Source organism: Molossus molossus, unplaced genomic scaffold (genome assembly GCF_014108415.1).
Source record: "Molossus molossus isolate mMolMol1 unplaced genomic scaffold, mMolMol1.p scaffold_m16_p_14, whole genome shotgun sequence".
In the NCBI taxonomy this organism is placed as follows: domain Eukaryota; kingdom Metazoa; phylum Chordata; class Mammalia; order Chiroptera; family Molossidae; genus Molossus; species Molossus molossus.
The window spans coordinates 77,924,963-77,949,847 of NW_023425349.1; positions in this window are offsets into that span (position 1 = coordinate 77,924,963).

Below are 24,885 nucleotides of genomic sequence, written 5' to 3' on the forward strand. Positions count from 1 at the left end.
CAGAGAAAGACAAATATCACATGATCTCATTTATTTGTGGAATATAATAAACATAATAGTCTGAAGAACAGGGTAGACCCAGAGACGTGGAAGTAGGGCACAGACTGACATCCCTCAGAAGAGGGGGTGGGGGGATGAGGGAAGAGATAAACCAGAGAACTTATAGGCATGTACGCATAACCGATGGACATGGACAACAAAGCTGGGGACAGGGTGGAGGGGATGGGGAGGAGGGTGTCAATGGGGGAAAAAAGGAGAAACATCTGTAACAAAAATAAATTAATAATAAAAAAAAAGAATACCAACATAAAGGCTGCTCCTCCAGAGATTCTTATTTAGTTGGTCTGGAGTATGACTTGGGCATCAATATTTTGTGTATTTCATGTGTCTCCAAAATTGAGAAGCAGTGATCTAGCCTAGATGCATCATTAGATGAGGTAAGGAAAGCTGAAAGAAGTCACAGAAGCCCAGACAAACCACGAGTGAGAGAGCTGAGATAAAAACCCAGCAACGTTCATTCCCAGGCTAGTGCTCTTTTGACAACATCAGGCAAAATGTCACGCATACAAATGTAATCTTTGGCAAAGAACTAAGAATGCCACCATAAGGAATAAACTTGGTAATTGTTCACCTCCACAGAGGATATTGGCCTTTTAGTCTTCGGTCACAATAGGAGAGCTTAAAACCAGGATGCTGAGACGGTGAGTGTAACAGGGAATGTGAAGAAACTCTGCCATGATGCCCACAGCAGATGTTTCAGAAGTTTGGGGATGGTGAGGGACCTGGAGGAGGGTGCCGAGGAGCAGCATGGGGTGCTGTGTGATAAATGGAGCTGTCTTTTTCCCATTACGGGAACATAGCAAGTTTCAAGAAACAAATCAGAAACCTAGAATGATTAATTGCGTGGTCTACAATGAGTCCTGGTGTGTTTGTCTATGAATCCCTTTGCTCTGCAGATCAGACACACCAGGTGCAGAGAAACACCTGGCTATGATGAACTCTCTGAATTTCTTAGTAACAAAGTCCAAGAAAGGTGAACAGTGGTTTTGTTTACAGGTGAACCGTAGGAAGGGAATCAAAGCTGGTGAGAAAGCTGATATGGTGGATCGAGAACAAAAGCATCTCTTAACATCCAGCCAAGCAGCTGTCATATCTCTGACTCTCCTTCCTCTTTTTCTAGACCTACCTGGCATCAGTGAGAAACAAAACAAGGAAGTCAGAACTTCAGTCTGAGGTATTCCCATCCACTGATTCAGCTGACCTGGTAATTACCTTCCATCCTCCTAAGGAAGTTCAGCTAAGCATTGGCCTGAAGAGCATTTGGATCCTGGGTCCAAATCCCACACGTTACCATTCATGTGACAGTGCACAAATTAGCTCAAGTTTTGCTGTTTTCCCATCTGCGCTACCTTGAAGGTAAGACTAATAGCACCTTAGATTTCTTGCGATGACTAAAGAGACATGGATGTAAGGTGCCTGAAACAATCAATAAATGGGAGTTATTAACAAAATGGCATGGGAGATTTCTGGTATTTTTCTTTAAAGTGTTACCAGCACTTTAGCAATACTGTTTGCATATCCAGTGAATATGTCAATCATCTTAGTTGTTGACCCTTCCTTAGAGCTGATGAGACACAAGAATATTTAGTTAGTTTCCTTGAGCTGAAGAGGCAGCCCAGTTTGGTAGAAAGATCTAGATTCAAACACCACTCTATTGTTTACTAATCGCAAGCCTTAAAGAAGTTGTTCATTCTCTCTATGCCGCATTCGTTTCTTAAAAAGTGGAAAGAAAAATACCTCATTTTCAGGGTTGTTGTGAGAATTAAATGAGATGATGCAAATGCCTAGTGCATAATAGTTTCTATAGTAAACCGTAATTGACAAGACAGCACGTATAAGCCTAACAGTAATATAACTGCTCTCCATTTTTAATGTTCTCATGAATTCATAACGGTGTGTCACCAAGTCAGCGTGAGTTTATGTTCTGCCATTGTTTAATTACAAGTAAAGCTGGATAACAAGTGGCATCTCTGAATGGCCTTTAGGGAGGGTACCTTCTGAAACAGGTTAATGTTAATGTCACTCTTTTAAAAGTATTCAGGGGGCGGGGCGGGAATCTGAAACCTCTTTTAGTCACACCCCCAACCCTTAGAAGGGGAAAGGTTTTACATGTCTTTAAGGGTAAAAATTGGGTTTAGGGTCATTGAAATCAAGGAGGGAAAAAAGGAACATAGATCAATGTAAAACAGAGCTATGACAAGTGTTCTGAAACATGTGGTAAGAAAAGTGGTATATTAAATGTCTCAGGTTTGTCTAGTTTCTAAAATGGAGACAGACTCATGGATTCAAAGAACAGACCGACAGCAGTCAGAGGGGAGGGGGTTGGGGGCGGGGTGAGAAGGGTGAAGGGATTAAGCAAAGAAAAAGAAACATTCATGGACACAGACAGACAACAGGGTGGTGACTACCAAAGGGAAGGGGATTGGGGGGAGGTAGAGGAGGTAAAGAGGGCATGAATGGTGATGGAAGGAGACCTGACTTGGGGTGGTAAACACATAATACAATATACAGATGATGTATTGTAGAATTGTATACCTGAAACCTGTATAATTTTATTAACCAATGTCACTTCAATAAATTTAATAAAAATAAAAAGCCAAGGAGGTTAAGTTAGGTTGATTTATTTCCCAAAGTGGTCATTTGGATTATGCTGCCAGTAATGGGACATCAGTAGCTCTGAAAGCAACAGACGTGAAATACCCAGAGACATTTTTATGGTCTGCCATCCTGCTTCTAAATTACTCTAAATCTGATGCTGCCTTAGGCTGGGCTCCCTGCAAGCAGACATGAGATAAAGATCACTGTGCACAAGATTCATGAAGGAAGTGCTCCCAGTAAAGACTGGGAGGGGCAGGGACAGGACAGAGGTGGGAAAGGCCAAGAAGGCACTCCCCACCCAGGAGAGCTTGGGCCTGACCCCGAGAGTACTCTGGAGGGTTAATTACACCCCCCAGTGATCCCCACTTGAAGTAAGGAAGCTGGAGCCCTCCTACAGCCACACGTGTTGGTCATTGGCCAGGGCGTCCTGGGAAATGAGATGTAACCTCTCAGTCACTTCCTGCCCTCTGGAGCAATCCTCCAAAAACAGTCGCAAGCTCTGGCCCCTGGGAGTAAGACCGAAAGGACCCACTGAAACAGAGGAAGGAGCCTGTTCACGCAGCAGAGGACGAGAGAAAAATGAAGTCAGAAACGGCTGGCTTTCCTCTCAATTATTCCAGAGCGATTTTTTCTTTCGTTATGCCCCAGTTTTTCTATCATGAATGTTATGAACACAGAATACGGAAAGAGTTGAGATATACATTATCCTGAGTAAGGGGTGTTGCATCAGTCCAGCCTAGTCAACCTAGATCGAAAAACTTAAAGCAAGAAGTAAGCTCATATGGTCACATCAAGAAAGTGTTACATCATCATATACATGCTAATTCAACGTGTGCACACAGGTAGCTTAACATGAGAAAATGGGTATTATTTAGTTATGATTGTGAAACAACAAAAATTTACAAGTATAATAGTTACTCTTTCTATTAATTTCTATAAACACATTTTTATGGACAACCTTATGGTTTTTGTTAATCTTTTTCCAATGTTATTTTGTTTTGATTATATTCGTTAAAATGTCATTTTATGCCTAAAAGTAATAAAATTTGGCTTGTATATTGTATGTCTTTTTATTTTGTTTTTCTAATTACTGGTTTTTGTAGTTGTTGGATGATGTCAGCCCACAACAGATTGGAAATTTTAACCAAGTTGGACCAGCACCAGAGCTAGTTGGAAAAGCATTGCTCTCCCCCAGGCGGTTCCCTGATGCCTGGGGGGAGCGAGTCCAGCCCCTGAGGAAGCAGAGCCGGGAGAAAAGGGGAGCAACAGGTGCACCCACATTAGTAATAACGGCCCACCGTAAACACAGCTCCATCTGAAACACGGTAACACGTGATTCGAGACAGAATATGAAGTCAGCTTCATAAATTATGAAACCAAAGTCAAGACTGCATGTGTTCTGCGATGATTTGAACAAGTTTTTCCTCGAGACTGGAACTAAAAACAAAGATTAAGAAGTAGGGGTGCCATCTTGTGGACAGATCCACCAATACCAGGTCCAGCTGTGCCCTCAACCTGCCACCCCGGGCCCCCGCGGGGCCTCAGCCTATTATTCTGAACTCCAGCACTTTCTTTCAAAAACAGGACTCAGAAGAAGAAAAACGCCCCTGCCTGCCCCATTTTCCTTCCCAGCCGAGCTGATGGGCTTGCAGCCGGCCTCTTTAATCACGGGACATAAAGATTCCACCTGCTCATGGCTGGAGGGAGCCCCTCTGTGGAGCAGAGCCCTTTGTCACCCCCACCCAGCTGTTTGCTCCATCTTTCACCTGTCACAGAAAGCCGATGGAGCGGCAAGAACCTGGGGCCAGCCTGGGATTAGCTTCCCTGCACGCCACAATAGATGGGGGGGGGGGGGGGGGCTCCGAAGCAAGTGCTGCCCAAGCGGCACCTTGTGGAGGAAATAAAGGTTGTGAGGGATTTAGAAAGTCATCTGTCACTTGTTTTCAAGCCGCACCACACAAAGCAGGCTAGACATAAAATGGCAATCTCATTTCCAATGCCTTTTCCCCCAACCATTCCCGGAGACTTAGTTTAGCCATAGTAACCCTTCATAACCAGAAGTGGAACATGCGTCTTATATTGAACATATGTCTCATCCTCTGCTTTCAGTAATCAATGGACACGAGGAGAAAAAATATGCAAAAGAGATCATCTCCTTTCCAGGTTTGAATAATCAGTTTATTTTTTCCTGGATTTCTAATTTGTCTGAATTTCTCATCATAATTTGAGGCCATTTACAGAGTACCCTTGTAAGAATTTGGGTTACAAATGATAAAAATACAACTTAAATACCGTACTGCGAGAATAGGGCAAAAAAGAAATGGCAACTTGAATTCTAGATGGGCTTCAGGCAGGGCTAGATCCAGGGGTTTGAACAATGTCACTGGGGATCTGTCTTTATGTCTCAGCTACACTTCTTTTAATGGGTGGTTTTATTTTGAAGACAGATTTTTTAAAACAGTAAATTAGATCTTATTGTCCCCCAGCTTGGAAGTCCCCAAGAGCTCTTGCTATCACACAGATAGTGAAATTTAAATTCCTTCCTAATACCTGCAAGGCCTTGCCATGCCTTGCTCTGGACTCCTCTCCAGACCTCTTACCTTCCCATTCTACCTCCCAACCATGCTGGCCTTATCCCCCAAACCTGCTGAGCTCTTTCTGTCCTCAGAGTGCTATATTTATTGTTTCCTATACCTGAACATTTTTCTCCATGGCCTACTCTATACCACATTTAGGACACTACTCAAATACCACCTCTTTAGAGAGACCTCCAGGACCATCCTTTTAAAAATAACTCCTCATTTCACCCATCACTGCACCCCTTATCTCACTTGATATTTATAGCACTTAACAACTCAATTTGTTGTTTTGTTGTTGTTTAATTTCTGCCCTACTTGAATACAAACTTCCACTAGTGTAGAAATTGGCACATTTTATTCACTGCTAAATTTCCAGTGCTCAGAAAAACATCTGGCACATAAAGAGAATACAGAAATCTTTACAGAAGGAAAGAAGGGGGGAAGGAGGGACAGAGGGAGGGAGAAAGGGAGGGAAGAAGGAAGGAAGGAATTCACTGTCTTCCAAAACAGCCCATTCATTCCATTCCTCTACTGAAAACTGCCTGCCTAGTTTTTTATACATTGTTCCAATTGCTGTCTTTTATGGCAAAATATAATATATATATCCTCATTTGGCATGATAAATATTTGTTGGATGGATGGACAGATGGGTGGATGGATTTTGGTCACAATCGGTGATATATCAGAATCCTTACACAGATTTAATCATTTTTATTTAAGTAAATAAGTACTCAGAAACAACTACAACTCTTTTCATTCTTTTGCTCTTCATCTGTCATCTCTTGGTGTCATCATGCATCAATTAAAAGACATCGTTTCCAGATAATCACTAAATGTGTTCTTGGCTAGAAGTCTAGCATGAATGTCAGACTTTAGAAAAACATTTCTGAATATTTTCTGTGAAGAGAAAACTGTCATCATAATGCCCTCTCCTCACAAGTCTATGATACATTTTACTTGTATCAAGTGAGCTTTCTAATTTCATCTCCCGAGCAGTAAAATTGCCCACCTCCTGCACAGAACCAGTCACTGTCCTCGGCATTTCCAGCAAAGGACCCTCACTTCAACCCCCTTCTTCTTGTTAGATATGATCCTCTACCTCCCCGTCACTGGCACCTTCCCACTCCTCGTACACAGGGTCCACCCTCGGGCCCCTTCCTTGGCACAGCTGTCATTTTCCTCCATGGCACATAATAACCACCAAGTCCTCGTCTACCCTCACAGGTTCCTCCCCCTTCCCAGGTTGTACCAGTAACACTGCAGGTGATCAAAACGCCACGACTCAACTCCATCCTTCAAGGGCCTATCCACATGTCCCAGCTCTGTGGAATATTTTGCAGTCATTTTGGTTTTACAAGAAAACTAATGACGGACAGCATTGGAGGTTAGATGAAAGAAGGAAGAAAAATGGTTGCAGACTCAGTCCTGAAATCTAATCAGGAGAGGTAAGGAGCTCCTTCCAGAGAGCTGGGGTGAATTTGTTGTGAGTATTGAGTATTAATTTAACTGTGACCTACAAGTAGCTAGAGTGAAAATCATCAGTACTGGCCCGGTCCTGTGGGTGAGCCAGCATACACATCAGAGGTTAACTTTCTGTGTCTATCAGGTTCCATTTTTAGTTACCTAAGAACAAATTTGCAATGCCCTTGCTGATATATTAAGAGATGTGTTTACTTTACATACAATGCAATGTTGCTGGAACTAATATACACATAGAATACAGGGGTGATTTACATGAAGAAAACTGCAGGACAAGACAGATATTGGCTATTCTGCCCTCTACTCTCATCCACTCAACAGCTCTGTGAAGCAGGTATTAACAGTCACCACTTTACAGCTGAGAATGCTGAAGGCCACATAATAACAAGAGGAATGCGATGTGAGATCTGTTGTCCTCATTTCTGAAGAGTAAAAAGAGAGGTACCTTGTGTCAGCTCCACCCCTGGCTAGTTTCAGGACATGGGGCAAGTCACAGATGCTCTCTTGATACCCAGGTCATCCTCTATCATCTGGCAGGACTCACTGGATTGGTGAGAGGGTGAAAATGAAATATGGGTAGGAAACCTCTTTGAAAAAGGCTAGAACCCGTGATCAATTTTAGCCTCACTACTTCCTATTTATCCTTCATTGCTTAGCTCAAACTCACTTCCTCAGAGAGGCCCTCCTGACCTTCTCAACTAGCCTGGGTCCCGTGGCGTACCTTCTCTGCTGTGCCTTCCTAGATCACAGTCACATTGGTGAGCTTCTTGGGTGGTCTGCCTGCTTTCCAGTCTGTAGCCTGGTGTTGTTCAGCTTTATCACATCCCTGGTCCTCAGCGCCATGCACGGCGCTTTGTGGGCAGGAAATAAATATGTGTGGATTAAATGCATCAATATATTAACATTAATATAAAATTACACTTTTATAAAATCATAATGTAGGCAATTATAATGTATAAAATTTAGAATTATAAAAGAGTTAACACCTTATTTATGACCTATAAGCCAAACTTCTAGTCATCCTAGCCATCTAGAACTTAGAGGCAAAAATATGTATATATATTTCTTCTGTGTGGAAAAGGACTGTCATAAAGTCCATACACCTGACTCTTGAGGAGAGACGGATCCACCCTCAAGCCATTATTCTGAGAATCGGTGTGAAATAAGGCAGGGGGACAGCGCTGGGACACCGGCCAGTTGAGGGGAGAGCGATGGCAGCCGAAGGAGGCGGAGTGGAAAGTGCGAGCTAGTTCTCCAGCACAGCAACCCAGAGGCACTGATGTGAGGGCCAGCGGCCCGCACCCCTCCAGCATCCCCTGGAGACACCCCATCCCCACAAAGTGCAATGGCTGATGTTCAAGGAAGGACATTGAGTCTTCAATAAAGGGAAGGGCTGTCTGCGACACCCTGTGTAGAAACAGAGGGATCTGGTCAGAGATCCCAACAATGTCTGTGACTGCAGGAGTGAAGACAAAAACTGTTTCAGCTGGAAATAAATTTCCCATGGCTGCTTTGCCTAACCTGAGGTGTGGTGAATACATGCTATTCAACAAGCATAGGTTAGGACCAATAATTATATGTGTTTACATCTCCTCTGTCAGAAGTCTTCACATGTCCTACTAAGGTCATTTAAGTGATTCCCCAAAACAATCCTCAGAGCGAGCATCACGGCTTATATAAGTGACCTAAATAAGATACAACTCTGACGCCATCCCTTGTTGCCAGTTGGAAAAACATGGAACCTAAGGCCAATTTACACTACAACGGGAATGGGGGCGAGGTAGGTGGCAAGAGGGGCAAAGTAATACAGATGAAACTATGGTCATTTTCTTATGAATTTTTATTTATTTTTTTGTTACAGATATTTTACCTTTTTACCCCATTGGCACCCCCCACCCCACCCCCCCTCCACCCTGTCCCCGGCTTAGTTGTCCATGTCCATTGGTCATGCATACATGCATATAAGTTCTGTGGTTTATCTCTTCCCACCCCCCCACCCCCCATCCCCTCTTCTGAGGGATGTCAGTCTGTGCCCTACTTCCATGTGTCTGGGTCTACTGTATTCCTCAGACTGTTATGTTCATTATATTCCATATATAAGCGAGATCATGTGGTATTTGTCTTTTTCTGCTTGGCTTCTTTCACTTAGGATAATACTTTCCAGGTCCCTCCATGTCGTCTCAAAGGATAAGAGATCTTTCTTTCTTACCGCTGCATAGTACTCCATTGTGTATATGTACCACAGCTTTTTTAACCATTCGTCTACTGGTGGACACTTGGGCTGTTTCCAGATCTTAGCTATTGTAAATAGTGCTGCTATGAACATGGGGGTACATATATTCTTCCTGATTGGTGTTTCAGGCTTCTTAGGGTATATTCCCAGCAGTGGGATCACTGGGTCAAATGGGAGTTCAATTTTTAATTTTTTGAGGTGACACCATATTGTTTTCCATAGCGGCTGCACCAGTCTGCATTCCCACCAGCAGTGTATTAGAGTCCCCTTTTCTCCACACCCTCGCCAACACTTGTTGTTTGATGATTTGTTGATGGCAGCCATTCTGACAGGTGTGAGGTGATACCTCATTGTTGTTTTAATTTACATCTCTCTGATGATTAGTGATGTTGAGCATTTCTTCATATGTCTCTTGGCCATTTGCATGTCCTGTTTGGAGAGGTGTCTATTCAGCTCCTCTGCCCATTTTTTAATTGGGTTCTTTGTCTTCCTTTTGTGGAGTTGTATGAGCACTCTATATATATTGGAAATTAACCCCTTATCTGATACATCATTGGCAATGATGTTCTCCCATATAGTGGGTTGCCTTTCCATTTTGATGATTGTTTCTTTTGCTGTGCAGGAGCTTTTTAGTTTGATGTAGTCCCATGTGTTCATTTTCTCCTTTATTTCTGTTGCCTTAGGTGATGTATCAGTGAAAATTCTGCTCCGTATGATGTCCGAAATTTTGTTGCCTACATTTTTTTCTAGAATTTTCATGGATTCACGGGTCACATTTAAGTCTTTTATCCCTTTTGAGTATATTTTTGTGTATGGTGTAAGTTGATGGTCTAGTTTCATTTTTTTGCATGTAGCTGTCCAATTTTCCCAACAAAAACTATGGTCATTTTTAGATTCAAAGAGAAATTTGTCTAATTGGTGCAAGAGGAAGAAAGTCTCAGTGAAATCCAAGGCAGAGGACAATTTCGCCGCCATGGTTGAAATTCACGTGTTCATTCATATGTTCACCTCACCAGCTGTCTAACCATAGGCAACTCTCTTAACTTTTCTGTACCCCAGTTTCTTTGTCCATTACATGGGGAAATGACAGTACTGCCTCATAGGGTGATGAGGAGGATCAAACAGCTCAGATATGGAAAGAACAGAGGCTGGCGATAGGAAGAGCTATCGCTGTCGTCGGTATCACTATTATTGCTGTTAGGTACCTACTCTGTGCTATGTACTGAGCTATGTGTGGCAGTAGAGCAGGCAAGAAAGCAGATGATAAACAAACACAATAATTATAGCTTTAGATGTGGGAGAAAAGAAAATAAGGGTTCTATGGTACAGAAAAGGGTGGCTGAGGGGGCTACCTCAGCAAGGTTAACCAGAAAATGTCTCTCGGAGGAGCTGACATTTAAGACGAGAAGTCAGTTGTTCTCAGACCAGGAGGAACCTTGTTCTAAGATAAGAAGCAGTAAGTGCGAAGACCTGAGAACAGAAGGAGGGAACAGGACACGTTCTACTGGGGGAGGCCTAATGGGACTGGAACTGGGGAGGCCGGAGGGAGAATGAAGTCCAGGAAGCTGGCAAGTAGGCTAAAGAGGATGGAAAGGCAGTCTGAAGCTAAAGTGTTCACCCCAACAATGATGTACCCCAATGAAGTCACATGCCCACATGTAGGAACATAACTCAGGATGAGCAGAGTGATCTCGCTCTCTCTGCCTCTCTCTCTCTCTCTCTCTCTGTCTGTCTCTCTCTCCACATTTTACATACCAATGGATGTGACAGCAAGACCTGTCATACAGGACCATGCCCGGGAGTGATCATCATACTATTAACCTTCTAAGATTATGAAATAAATAATCACTCTTAAAGGTAAATAGATACTTATGATCATTTTGTGAATATCATATTAAATTCTAATAAGTAAAAGAGAAAAGAACTGACATTTATCCAGCTCCCTCTGTACATCAAGAAGTATTTAGACACTGACCAGATCTTAAATTATTTCATTCTCACAAAAGCTATAGGAGGGAAACATCTCCATTTTCCAGGAAAAGATATTGAGCTTAACATCAGAGATGTTCAGTAACTTGCCCAAGGCAACCCAGCTAATAAGGCAGAACTTGAATTGGAACCTAGATCTTTCAGACTCTACCGTTCGTTCCAGAAACAGCTATTTATTCAGTATCAAGCACTTCTCATGAGTCAGATTTTGTTTGGTTAGTTCCCTGTAACACTTAAGATTTTACCTTTCTTGTGGCCAGGAGCATAGCAACCAAGAGCCAAGACATTGGCAGACCCAGCTGACAAAGGCTGATGGTAAATTCATTTGCTGTAAATAATAAAGGAGCCACGAAGAAGATCTATGGGAGCTAATCCACTTGGGACTTCTTTAAGAGTAACTGTTTTACTATGAAAAGAGAAGTTTAAGGCTTTTGAGCATCTTGCAAATAGAAAACAAATTTGCCTTATCAATTTTTGTCTGCTGTGCTGGGTCTGCAGGAAAATGCGTGAGCCACTGTATCAGCCTTACTTATATTGTAGTCTTTTATCACATGGATGCAAGATATATTTCTTGCTGTCAAAACTAATCAAAGCATCTAAAGAAACCAAAGCAACCTTATTTACTTCCTCAAAGATCACAGCAAATGTCCTCCTTTTATATATGTTAGTTGATTTTTTTTTTTTTTTTTTGGCTGCACATCGAGGCACTTAAATTAAGAACAATATATCTTCATTTCAAATGTCGGTTGGTATCCCTTAAATGTTTGCTTTTTAAAAAAATGAACTCAAGCCTATAGCTGGCAATAATGGGCATTGTATTATTAACAATTTAAATCAAAGTTTAATGCTTTTGACATCACAGAGACACGGATCTCACGTTATAATAACCTTTGGCAAGTGAATAGTAAACTAAACATAGGTTTCCCAGATAACTAATCTTAAAAGGTATGTTCCAGATGAGAGTAGTTAAATACAGCAATTATTGATATATGCTCTTATTCCAGTACAGGGGATGGATAGAGGTTGTTTAATTTTAATGTCCCCAGAGGTTGACTTTGCTCATAACATTTATAAAATATTGAAAGACAAGAAATGGTACAGATGTGAATTCCGCAGTTGGTTTGTTTTTTTGTGTGTGTGTTTTTTTTTTTCAGTTGCCCTTGAAAGCAGCTGCCATAAATCTTGAATGAAGCCAAATAAGGCTGATGATTTTGATCTTCAATTCATTCTTTTCTATCCTTCAAAAGGTAAATGATCCTGATGGAATTAGAGCTGAGCAGAATGGCTTTCTTCAGTGATCTGCATAGGCAATGATGCGCGCTGCCACCATTAGCAAAGTGGAGCCCGGTCCCGGGCTGCGCCTGTGCACTCGAGCTTGAACGGAGCGTGTTGCGTGAGGCCCTTAAACTACCAGCTCAGAAACCTCCATCCCCCGGCCTCCCCCCCCCTGTTACTTCGCCTTTCCGTGTCGGCTCAGCAGAAAGCCAAAGGATGAACTGAACATGGGAGAATCGAGCACAGAGCTTGGCCACCAATTTTGGGGTTGGTATTTGGAAAAAGTCTCAGCGAAAGACTGAGTTCAGTCTAACTCTGTAAAGAGTCCTATAAAAAGTTGCAGAGGCCGGATTTAAGGAGGTCCAAGCTTCCCTTACGGAAAACTCTGAGGCCTTTTCCACTGAAACATGTAAATTGGATGAGTCCTTTTCCGTCCCTGTGCTGAAACACAATGTCACTCTCCTAAGTCCCACTCAGGCATACAGAAGACATTGCATCCTGTCATTAGGGATGGCAATAAATGTATTTGTGTGGGTTGCAACTCTGCGTCAGACCGCAAGGCAAACCCAGTTAAAACAACCACAGAGAGAATCATTTATCTTCATAAATTCAGTTGCAAAGAGAAATTCATCATGTTTACTGTCTTTAAGAAGGAGCGAGTCGTGTAATAAAATGTTCTCTGGTCCAGATTCTTTGTATTTATGGGGTCCTTTTCTTTCTGCCTTTCACAGAACATGGCACATTCGAAACCACAGACCATACCTTCATTAACATAACATAATAAATAAGTTATGTGTTTTGAAATGAAGAATGTGCTGGGAGAGGATGAGAAAGGGTGTCCCTTCCCTGGTGACATCCTTGAAAAACTTCATGTATAAGAAATTGCAGATCTGAGCATTTTGAACCAAAATACAGAAAAGACAATGGGCCTTTGTGAAGATAAACAGCATCCTTTTCTCCTTCCTCACTCTAAAATTGCAGAGGATTGCCGTGAGAATGCGTTCATTCACTCAACAGACAATTACGGAGCACTATTGTGTGCCAAGCATTGCAAAAATAAGAATATAAAAATAATGAAATGGGTCAGGAACATTTTTTTTTTTTTTACTTTGGAACATTGCTATTGCATGCATGCAGTCTCATAATATGGAACCGATCACTTTTCTAGGAGAAATGTTTCCGGATGGGCTTTTAGGCTCATTGTGGTCTTTTTCTCCCTCCCTCCCTAGGCCACTGAGAAGTGATAGCAAATGTTGTAAACCAATCTAGGAGCAAGAGACATTCAAGGGCTGGAAGAATGTCTCTGAGCCATAGTGGTCTTTGAGCACTTTTATGGCCCATTTGTCAGAAGCTTTGTGGGATGTCCCTTAGCTTTGTCCTTTAAATTGTGTAATTCCATCAATTCCTGCTAGTGCCCTAGGAAATTTATATTACCTTCACTTTATTGCCTAGCTTTAAATGATTTTCTAGAAGGAGAGTATTTTTGAACTTAGCCTCTTTTATTTCTATTTCTTTCCTTTTTTTTTTTTTTTTTTTTTTTTTGGTGTCACAGATTTCAAATGGGGAAAAGACTAAATTCTGGAAATTAGGAAGACAGAGTGAAGACTCCGGAGTCTAACTGCCTGGGTTTGAATTCTGTCTCTATCTTTTATGAGCTCTGAGACTTAGGGAAAGTACCTTAACCTGTGCTCACTCACTTTCTTTACCTGTGAATCGCAGCACCAATCCCTACCTCAGAGTTATGATGAAGATTAAATGAGATGAAACTTGTAAAACTCTAGACATAGCCAAGTATACAATACACAAAAACTATAATTATAGACTGGTAAATTTAAATTTAGTTTCCATTAGGAAAAGAAATAAAATGCAGATTATTTGGAAACAGTGAGGAAAATGTGCGAAAACTAGCAACAGTGGAAAGATTAAGAAAAAACATTGGCAAATAAATCTCATTTTATTGTATGACAGAGCTAGTAAATTGGAGAATCATGAATAGCATCTTTCTAGAGTTCTACAAGGGGTTTGGTGTAGTCTCTGACAATTAGGGTAACGTAATACTCTTCACCCAAACCAGAATACCTTTGAGAGTGAAAGTGTTACCATTGTAATTAGCTAGTATTAATAAGAAGAAAGAGCAAAAGGGAGACCAGACATTATAAACATAGCCATTTGGGCATCTTCACTAGAAAGCTGCAACTTTGCACTCCCCAGGGTCCATTCCCTGAAGATCACTGGGGGAAAGTTTCCAACAAAGGGAAGATAGGTGCATGTGCAGTCAAGTCAGGGTGATGTAGGGAAGGTGCCTGTCAGTCAAACCTGGGAATAGAAATCAATAGCTAGAGCCACTGAAAGCCCATGAAAGTTTAGGTATACATAATTCCAAGACACTTTGGCTCTTGGCTCACAGGTTCTTCTCTTGTTCGTCCATGTTCCTGTGGACCCCACAGACGATAGACTGATGGACTGCAACTGGAACACAAACTATGCTAGCCTGATGCTTGGATTGGACTGTGCCCCAACATGGTAGAACAACTCTGGGCAATGGCTTTCATTCTAGCCCTGTTGAAGACACAGCTGGATTTTTTTTTTCTTGGCAAGACAAAGAGAAATGGGACCTTGGAAACTCAGAGGTTTAATTCCACAGAAATAAAGCTTTCTACAATAGCTCATCCTCCCATGTGAGTCTCAGAAAATTCCTTTTCTGGTGATATCACAAGAAATCCATATCCTCCTGCAAGGTGGGGTCATGGAGAGCTTCCCACCAATAACAAAAGGAGGCACTATTTAATTAATGTTAAACAGGTATAAACCAGAATTTAACCAGGTAAACCAGTTCAGATGGTTATTGCATTTGTAACACCTTTTTGATAACAAACCAATGAACTTGGGTAGTTAAGTTGGCATGTATCTAGTTAAACAATACTACCCCAAAGGCTGTGATTTGTAAAATTCCCTAGGGCTCTATCCTCCCATCTATCTCTTTAGCATTCTTATCAAGGACCTGGATAAAGGTATAGACAGCATATTAATCAAGTTTATAGATGGCATAGACTAGGACAGAATAGCTAATATGAGAGATGTCAGCATGCAGGTTTCAAATGATCTTTAAACTGGAACAGTAAAGCAAAGACAAATCAATAAAATTTTAAAGGAATAAATGCAAAGACCTACTTTTAAATTAAAAACAATCAATAGCACAAATGGGATGCAGACAAGGTTTGAAACCTCTTGTATGAATAAAAGAGAAAAAATGCCTAGGGGTTTTGGTTGACCACAGCCTCACTATGAACATTGAAACAGCTGTCAGGTTAAAGAGCGCATTTGCCTGTTTTGTACTAGAGAGCTGTAACAGAACCAACAGACTTAAAAATAGAAAAATGAGCAATGCAAGCCAAGACCACTGTCAAGGTGGCTGCTGAGGGGTTCTAGCACTGACGAGACTGGGGGAGATGATTCCTAGGGTAACTTCCAATGCCGAATTCCTATAATTTCTGCATTTCACTCACACTATATGCTCACTGCCAGGCAGCCCAAACATGCAGCACTACTAACACTGGCCACATTTTAGGAGCTCATGAAAACCAAGGTTTAGCACCTTTTCTTCCCATTTAAGGATATACCTACCCTCTTTCTAGGTGGTTCCTTACTTCTTCTTTGTTCCCAAGGCACATGGTACTTGTCTCACATGGAATAATAAAGATTCATTCCCAGTCTGCCTTCAACCACCAGACTAGGAGCACCCAAAAGGCACAGCCTGCCTTCTGTGGGTGCTTAACTGTTTGAAGAATAAATAGTTGGATTTAAATAAATAAATATCTATAAAAATATCCTAGAAGATATTTTTATCATCACCATTAGGAAAAGCTTTCTCAAAAAAGAAAAAAAAAAAAAAACAATGTTAGAGGAGATTTAGGCAGCTTTCTGCTTAAAATGCCCCTGAAACCTGATATAATTCAATCTAACTGTTTTTCTCCATGGAATCAAAATCTCAGTTCTCTCACAAATTACCAAGCAATGCAACAGATTTCCCCTCTACAGAGTCTCTTTTACCAAGTGAAAGAAACGCATGGTGATAGGAGAGCTAATGTTTCTGTTGTATTGCTTTTTAGAATTTAAAGCAATGATGACCAAACACACTTCCCTTGGAATATCAGGAAAGGGTCACACATACACTTCCCCAGTGAGTTAGTTATTGTAGTTGTAAAAACCAAACCCTCTGCTGCCTACAGTAACACTGATTTAAGGCCTAATTCTCTGAGCACACAAAATAAATCCTTCCAGCCAAATGTCCACTGATCTGGAACTAGAATCCACAAGACAATCATCTTCAAAGAATCTTATAGTGCAACTAATGTAATGCAATAAATTTAAAAGACCAGCTTGCTTTTCCCATCTTCTGCCACAGTGGAAAATAACTGCAGGAAGACATGAATCTAGAATATTGCAAAACGAAGCTGGATCACAAATATATGGATTTTTTAAATTCCACTAATTTGAGTATCTGAATTTTATTTTTTTCTTCCTCAGTTGTTTTTTGAGAAGGTTATAAAATTGCACAAATTGTTAACACACCCATACCCACGGTCCTATGATGGACAGGACAATATTGATATCCACTAATATTTAATGCTATTTACCACAGCATGGTTTCTTGGGTTTGGTTACCATTAAGCATCTGTTAAACTTTTTATATGCCTCACTGACACATGATTGATTTGATTCCAGTTGCTGAATTTTAACTGAGCATCATTGCAGGTTTTTTTCCACCTAATTTTTCTTTTTCTTTTTTCTTTCTTTCTTTTTCTCCTACTTTCTTTGTGCCTCCCTCCCTCCTTTCTTCTTTCTTTCTTTCTTTCTTTCTTTCTTTCTTTCTTTCTTTCTTTTTCTTTCTTTCTAGTTCTGGCCAAGAAGAAAGGGAAGTGCTTTAAACCCTCACTTATCTTTAGATAAAATGTTCAGTGATCTCAGGCAAACAATAAGTCATAAAGTAGACACAATGATTCAGGCAGTAATCTATGGGCACATAGATCATTTTGCAATGATACATTAATCATTACACTTAAAGACAGGGTGAGAGGGATGACTTTTTTCAATTCTGTCTATTGCAACCCAGCGACATTCATGTATTTTTAATCTGGATCATTTCTGCAAACAGAAGTGACTGTATTTTAATCTAAAAACATTTTCCAACCACCCCTATACATGATGAGCGCAGTACCAGAAAGAAAAGTAGAACTGTTCCTGCATATACAAAACATTTAAAAATAATTAAGAAGCCAATAGCAATCATGTTTCTTTCCAAATATATTCCATTTTAAAAATTAAAATGTTGCGAGACAAAACCCAAGGTCAGCCATCTGCAAAAAAGATGACCTTGACCAAGTTACTTGCCTCTCCAGCCCTCAATCTACTTATCTGTTAAATGTGAATAACTGAGTCATTCCCATAGCATGCTAGTAACGGGTACTGGTTATATATGTAATGTCGCTAGTAATGTGCATGACCTATACCATGCACTCACAAACCAGTCCCAATTTTTGTCATTTCAAAAGTATTTTTCAAAGACATCCTTGTGTTTTTGATAGGCTTATAGAGGTCTCTGACTCAGCTATGGACACTATATACAAGGACAGCAGTAAAATACCCGACATTCCTTCATATCTAGGTGACTAGGTATCAGCCCCTACTTCCCCCTCCTCACCACAGCACCCCTGTCCTCTTAACAGTGGAATCTAAAACTCAGTACCAGCCCCTGGTACCTGCTCCAAGCTGACAAATAGTTGTAAGGCTTTTAGTAAAAAGAAAGTAACTTCACCCCATGAAAGTTTCGGAACCCCTGATCACTCTATGTCAAACAGGTTATTTATTGCAAACTCAAGATGTTAAGAATCATGCCACATTAGCATATCAATAGATGATGAACCTTTTTGCATTATGTGAAGAGATCCTATAATTGTGTAGACATAGCCTATTGTAAACATTCTATGGAATATCATGAAGTTCCTTTAAATAGTCCTTTCCACATTACCAAATTCTTAGTCATTGCTTCCTAATGTTACCTTAGATGCTACTGTTATATTTCTAAAAGTTAGTGAATTCATAAACTGTGGAGGTTCACCACCATTCTGGTTAGAATCCCAGATTTTGGGTCAATCCCCAATTCTTTGATAGAATCAGAAGACTTCTGTAGCTTTTAATTATATGAATCCTATTTGTATCTTCTAAGTGTGACCTGGAACAAGTGTGAGTCATCCAAGACTGTAAACTGGCCAGTCATCGACTAGTTGAAGCACAAGCCATCTCATTTTTCAGTTTCAGAGCACAGTAGGGGTAGGAAGCACAGCTCTACCAGGCTGTGGAGAATTGTAGGGCTACACACACTTGGAGGTTGACCAAGAGAAGGCCCTGCAGACACTGAGAATAATTGCCATTGGGAGAATGAGAACTGCTGGGCAGGGCTGAAGAGAACAAACAGAAGCTTGTAGCATCAGAATTAAAATATGGCCAATTCTAGAAAGAAGATCCTATAATGAAGTTAAATGAAACAAAATAATGTATGCAACATGGTTTGCACAATGCTTGCCGCAAAGTATGTACTCAGTAAACAACAGTGGTGGTGATGATGTTAGTGATGTTGACGATGATGATGATGATGATGATGATGATGATGATGATACTATACCTAATACTATGAGGATCCTTGAAAGTACAAAGACTGTATTTTATTTACTTCTGTGTCCCTAGTATTTAACTCAGAGGCTGGGAGGTAGAAGATGCTCAACTTTTATTTGTTGGGCTGAATTAACTAGACTTGAACAGACAATTGCAACTGATAAGGATTTAAGAAAAGGAAAAGGACAGAAGAAGAAAACTCAAAGAGCTGATGGTGGAAAGCAAGGTGTGTAAAGAGAGAGGAAGAGCTAAGCATCAGGCCACTTTGGAGGAGTGTTTTAGGTATGCACCGCCCACCAGTGAGCAGGCATCCCCTCCTTTGACTTCCACAGTCCACAGTCACCTCAAAGCAACATGAAATAAATGGCTGCTATAAAAAAATAAAAAATAAAAAAAGGACCTCTCTGCTTTTCAAAGTTTAAGACCAAATTTTCTTAAGTAGGATGAGTCTTAGTAACTAAGTAGAAGTTTTAAAAAAGAGGGGTAGGCACTCAGGAGGGTCTAAGGGGTCTGTTTGCCTGAGGACAGCAAAGGTGACTGAGGAGCAGGGGAAGAAAGGCTGCCTACCTTAATTCAGAATAACACTGCCCGTTATCAACAACAATGACAACCACTACTATTTTTTTAGGGCACATTGTGTCCCAAACCATGTGCGCATCTCAGCAACCCACTGAGGTAGATGTTTTACCATATTTTTAATGAGGAAACTGGAGCTTAGATAAGTTAAATCATTTCTCACACAGCTAAGGAAATAGAAGAGTCCTGTTCAGACTCGGATCTGCCTAACTCCAGAGACTGAATCAGTCCGTACCAGAAACCAGTAGCATCTTATTCTGCAACACAATGTGCTCACAGATCCTACTATCGGCTTTAACTTCTTTACTGTTTTATACGCATTGCATCTGACCATAGGTTTTAAATCTGGGACCGACCATCGACTCCAGAGTGCAGTTGCTTTAGTGTGTCTGTGAATTCCCTAAAATCAAAAGTAAGATGGCATGAGTGTCTTGGTACAGACATTTTTCTGGGGAGAGGAAGGTTTATTGTGACAGAAATTCTTAAAGGGTTTTGTGTCCCCAAAGCATGTTAAGAACCACTGTATTACACTATGTAGTCAAGAACAAAGGACATTTATTCTCCATCATTGTTATGATAATGCCTCTCTGGAAATAAGAAAAGTTAGATAAACAATATGTAGTTTGGATGGTGAATCTGAATAAATTTAAGTCTATTATCCCTGTCTTTGTATCTCTGGGGGGGGGGGGGGAACATCTGTAACAAAAATAAATTAATAAAAATGGAAAAAACAAATATAAGTACAGGTGAGGGTGAGCAGAGAAGGCGAGAAAGAAAAGAAAAAGGTAAAAAAATAATTGTTTTTAAAGAAAAATAGATGTTATTCAAGGAAAGCCGATTTTGTTAGCGATTCTTAAATTATTGTGAATATTCTGAGAAAGAAAATAGTTCTACTTATTCATTTCAATGCCCATTCTTGTTTATGCAAAGAACTGTTTAACCACCAGGCAAAAATAAAAATGGGGAGCTCTCCGGTCCTGCACCAACAGCTTGAATCTCGCCTCTCAGCACAGAGCCAACAAGGATCTGGCTCCAGTAGCTGGTAGAGGGAGCTTCAGACCCACTGCATAGACCTGTGCAGGTTTCTACTAATGGCATAGACCGTGGGCTGTGGCCGGTGATGACAACAATCCTCTTTAACACCTGCCCTTTTCCCAGTGGGATTCAACTGCCCCAAATGCCCACTCACTCTCCCCAAAAGTTACCAGGTATGGGTTATTGTAGACATTTTTTTTTTCTCACTGGACTTTTTGTCAGATAGATATGATACTTTCCACATGTGTCTTGCAGGTCCTCTCTAACATTCAATTTCCCTTTGGTGAAAAGCATTTCTGTACACACACACACACACACACACACACGCACACACATATACATGAGTGGTCACATACAAAGACATACCCACACATGTGTGCACTCATGGCACAACTGGATACTATGTTTGTTACTAGGGAGGATGTTCATCTGTGGCTTGAACTGCTGGTCCAGTTGGTATCCCAATGGTACCCTGCCTCTAATTTGTTGTAAAATATTTACCTCTGGCCCTGGCCAGTTTTGCTCAGTGGTTAGAGCATTGGCCCGCAGACCAGAGAGGCCAGGGTTCAGTTCCCGCTAAGGACAAGTAACTAGGTTGCAGTTTTCCCCGGCTCTGGTTGGGGTCATGTGGGTGGCAGCCACTCGATGTGTGTCTCTCACATCGATGTTTCTCTCTCTTTCTTCCTTCTCTCCCTCCCGCTCTATCTCAAGATAAATTGAAGTATGCCCTCAGGTGAGGATAAAAAATAAATAAAATAAAATAAAATAAAATATTTGCCTCTGTAGAAAAATTATTTTTCTTTGAGGAAATCAGAAGTTTTTTCTAGAGACCTATAGTTTATTGTGTCTTTTTTTAAGGTTAAAAAAAAAAAAGGCTAGGCATAAGCATTCTAGTTTTTATTTTATTTGGGACAAAGAGGTTTTTTTTCCCACTGAAAAAATAAGATAAAGTGATTTGGCCTTTCCGATCTTAAACCAACCCTGAGGTCTTGAGTTCAATCTTTCTCCAAAAAGAAAAACGTCAGGGCTGAAATGCACCCAATTTCACCTAATTTTTTTTTTGCCTCACTCTTTAAGAAGATGGATTGAGATGGCTCACCTCACAAAATGGGTACAACTTACTTGAGAAAATAAGAAATGCAAGCCTGGTGTGCAAGTCACCGCACCCTTCCGGGGCAGGTTCCAGGCCCTCTGTGCAGCTCTCATCCCCTCGCTTACCAGGGCCACCGTGTAATTATACAGAGCTCTCTTTCCATTGGCAAGATCCATTGATCCTTAAGGGTACATTTTCTGGCATCCAATAAACTAGGATGATGAGAGAGCAGTGTTTTCTGCTCCCTGAACAGTGAAGAGCTAATTAGTTGCATTTGCAGATTAATGACTTTCAACTAGAAAGGGCAAATGCAAAGGGATCAGCTACAGCCACAATGACAGAATGCAAATAAAAGTATTTATAAGGGCAGGAAGAGGGGTGGGGGCCAGGAAGGGCCATCGATTGATTTTACCCTCTGCACTGTGACACGTTCCAGTGGGGGAGGGCACCCTGCCAGCAGGACAGCCTTCAACAAAGCTAGCGCATAAACAGAATCTGTGGATAGATACAAGGAAGGCCAGGAGGAGAGACAGAGAAAGAAATCCTCCCCAGAAAGAGCAACAGGGATCAAGGAGCCTCTTCCTCTTCTCACCCCAGCCAGTCTTTGCCTTCTCTCTGTCAGAGCAGCCTTCAATTTCAACGGGCTCTCCTTCTGCCCTGTCTCTCACCCTCATCTATATAAAGGTTGACTAGATAGCTTGCTAGGAAACTTCCTAACAATTACACAAAAAATAACGTTTGCATTCTCTGTTTAATCCCATTTCCTGAAATAACATTAAGCTTCTGCCTTTGTCTCCTTATGTTTAATCCTACTTCCCACATAAGTACAAAGGTGCATGCCACCTTATTCCTGGGACTTATTGTGTTAGTCAAAGCAAAGGTCTTTCCTCCACTCGTGACGTAAAAAGAAAGCAAGAGGCCAGTGGTTGCAGCAGGATATAGATCATTGGTTCTCAGACTTTGGGATTTCATTATCTAAAACTATTTTCAATAATTTAGGAGACGATATAGGATTTGAAATTGTTTATAGCCCCAAGTAATTCACTGAAAAAAAAAATGTATTTACTGTAACAATCATTGTATAAAAGGAATGTTTTAAAACCACAAATAAGGAAAGATAATCTCAGAAAATAGGACAGAGCTTTATTTTAAATACAATTAGCTTGATAGAAAACATGTTACCATTTCATTGTTTTTCTCATTTTTCCACATATTGCTGGGACCAGCTTCCTGGTGAGTGTGGAGAGCCTACTGGTGCTGGATTCTAATTAACACAGGAGCCAGGACACTGGTCTGGGAACAGAAATGTCACTTCCTTGGGCCAGCCTTCCTGATCCAAGCCCCACCTCTAGGCAAGGTTAAGACCCTCTTATACATTCTCCTTGTAATCTTTACTTTTTCTGCATTTGCACCTGTGCAATATATTTATGTTTGCTATTTGTTCTCCTCTTTGTCCACACCCTGTGTCTAAGATCTGACATGGTGCTTTCCTAAAACAGACACAGTAGACTTTAAAAAAAAAAAAGAGAGAAAACTAGATGAACTAAAAATCTCATTCTAGTTTCTGCTCTGCTAGCAGCCAGGTGACCTTTGGTAAATCATTTAATCAAGCTGTTTCTTGCCTCATCAAACTTGTTTTGGGGATCACATCAGACGATGCATGTGGAAGAGCTATGTCCACTCTGAGACTCCATGTAGCTGCCACTGACCAAGAGGAACAATGGATGAGCAAGAGTCTTCTCTTTCTACAAGTTATATTTCTCCACCTAAACAATTCTATTAATTGGCCTTTGTATAAGTCTTGTCGGTTAAATTTCTCCTTCCAATGAAAATATAACACGAGAGTAGACCTCAAATTTCTAGAAGAGAGTAAAAAGAATATAACATAACCTGGTTGACAGTTCCTGCTCTCCCACCAAATAGCCATAACATCCTCTTTGGTTCTCACTTTCTTCATCAATAAAACGGAGAACACAGAACAGATCCAATATTCTAGTTATACTGAAGTGGTTTCATCGGGTGATTATAAAGGAAATAAGCACAACAGAAAAGACTTTACTTTTTGACATTTAAATATTCCTGAGCATCTGCAGTTTGCTAGGCACTTCAATTTACATTATTCCAGATAAGATAATTTGGCTATGTAAATTTTTATTAAAACAGAGTTTTAGCCCACTCTTAAAATTATGTTTGATTGTCTTCCTGGTATGGATACCTTCAGCCATCTATCAAATTACTTTGCTTTGTTTTGTAACATTTCTTCCAACTTTAGTATTCTTCATAAAGACTCTTATTTTTTTTTCTAAATTGATGCTATATGTGAGAATAAAAAGTTGAAATTCTTCAAATTGTATTCAATAGATGTTGCCTAAATGTGGTAAAAGAAATATTGCACTGGACCAATTAAATAGGCAAGGAAGACTATATTCAAAACTTGCAATAAGAGCCCAGCTGGTATGGCTCAGTGGTTGAGCATCGACCCATGCACCAAGAGGTCACTGGTTCAATTCCTGGTCATGGCACATGCCCAGGTTGTGAGTCCAATTCCCAGTGTGGGGCATGCAGGGGAGGCCAATTGTGTTCTCTCTCCCTCTCTCTCCCACTCTCTCTGTAATATCAATAAAGAAAAAAATATTCAAAAAATAAATAAAACTTGCAATGAGAAAGACTGAACTCAACTCCTCTAAAACAGTGGGGGGATTTTCAAAGCAGGAGTGAGTTCATGGAAAGGCACCGGAGGACTTTACTATGGAGGAATGGTCAGCATGGTGAGGCCCTCTGTGTTTGCTGTCAATGGTCAAAGTTAGGCTCCTAGTCTCCCACAGAGACTGGGAGATAATGAGCTCATTTTTTACATTTAAAAATTTATTTATTTTTAATTGCAGTTTGCATTCAGTATTATTCTGTATCAGTTTCAGATGTACAGCATCGAGGTTAGAAAATCATGTACTTTACAGAGTGGTCCCCCAATGTTTCAAGTACTCACCTGGCCTCATACATGATTATCATGATACTATTGACTATATTCTCTATGCTGTAATCTACATCTCTATGACTCTTCTGTAACTACCAATTTGTACTGCTTAATCCCTTCATCTTTTCACCTAGCCCCCAACCCCCAAGCCCTCTGACAGCTGTCAGTCTGTTCTCTTTATCTATGAGTCTGTCTCTATTTTGTTTATTTTATTCTTTAGATTCCACATATAAGTGAAATCATGTGGTATTTGTCTTTCTCTGTCTGACTTATTCCACTTAGCTTAATAACCTCTAGGTACATCCATGCTGCCGCAAAAAGT